A 1819-nucleotide genomic window follows, 5' to 3' on the forward strand; every position below is an offset into this window, starting at 1 on the left:
AGTGTGAACAGTCACAGGCTAATTTAGCTAATTTGACTATGCACAACTGAGCACTCCACCCAGATAAAAATACAGCAATGGAATATACCTATTAAAATCAATGTGGCTATGGATGGCAGTAAGTGTAGGGTGTACTGACATGTTGCAGGAGTAGAACCTAAGTATCTAATCTGCGTCATTTTAAGCTTTACCATGCTGCTTCCCTCTTTGCTGTTCTTTGCACGTCATTAATAAGAACATAGATCTCTGAGGCCACTAAAAATACAAAAAGGTCCGTATTTACTTTTTTATGGATCAGTCAGGAATTGCCTTTTTTCTTCATTTTACCATTATTGACATTATGAAGAATAACATATGGAGAATAACTGGGCCAGAATAAAAAATAAACATATATTTTGTATTGTCGGACTGCAAAGTAGGCAGCTAATTCAATAGGAGGGAGAAGACAAGTCATGTCAGTTAGCAATTGCAGCCCCAGAGAGCTAGTTTTGATTAATTCACCTTTATATATATATTTATTATTATTATTAATATATGGCATACCTTATAATGTCTATATTGAAGCATGTGAATTATTTATTTTCTGCAAAGACTGGGTGTGCAACTGTTACCAGGAAAATATATGAACAACTCTACCATCAAAAACTTATTTTGGATACAATGGTGAAGTGAAAGCTCAAGGGTACATTTTAACACTAAAGGCACAGTAAAGGCAGAGCACAAGTGATGTGGCACATAGCCACATAAAAAGCAAGCCTGCATGTAAAAAGTGAGCATGGATTTACATACATGGGTTTGCACATGTTTCTCTTTAAAAGTACTTACTTCTCTCTGTAGGTAAATAGCTTAAGTCTAAAGGGAAATGCTTCTGTACATACACCCAAAAGGAAAGCAAGACCTAGTATGTGTATTCCTATATATAACATACATATAATGTACAATATGGATGAGCACTCTTGTTCAGTGTTTCCACTGAATATAGCTCTACATGCATGTGTGTATAAAAATGTGTGTATGTGTGTGTATATATATATACTAGCCAACTGCCCATCAAGAATTGGTGGGGCGGGGGAGAACAGAGCCCCAAGTGCCGCCCATCAGTGCCCTCCCCCCACCCTGTGTTGGGCCCAGGCCTTACCACCTGCCCCGTGATACCTGCAGGGAGCAGGGGGGGGGGAGCGAGGCCACTGCAGCTTCGCAACCCCCACCCCCACCCCCTGTGTCCCCACCATCATGGCAGCAGGCTGCCTTCTGTCAGAATGCTTCTTCATACTCTGATCAGAGCGTGAATGAAGCACTATGGACAGACAGACAGACAGACTTAGGCTTTCATAATATTAGAATATCTATCTATCTATAGATATGTATGTATGTATGTGTGTGTGTATATATTATATATATGTATATAATACACACACACACACTATTTAAATACATGCCAATATTTAAATACACGCGTATATATAAACATATCTACAATTTATATAAGTGCATATATAAATGTATAATATAATATACATATATAATCCATATATAAAATAATAAAATATACATAATGATATACATATATTATACATATAATACATATACAATATATAATATACATGCATATATTTATATACATGTATATAAATAAAAATAATATATGTCCATATCTAAATACATGTGTATATAAAAATGCATGTTTATAGATAAGTACATATATAAATATATGACATACATAATGCACAATATAACATACACATATACATATACACATATAAATATAAATTCTAAATATATTGATATATACATATATGGAACTAAAACATAATTGTAT

The sequence above is a fragment of the Gavialis gangeticus genome, unplaced genomic scaffold, assembly GCF_001723915.1.
Source record: "Gavialis gangeticus isolate Ggan-Ray unplaced genomic scaffold, GavGan_comp1, whole genome shotgun sequence".
Taxonomy (NCBI): Eukaryota; Metazoa; Chordata; order Crocodylia; family Gavialidae; genus Gavialis; species Gavialis gangeticus.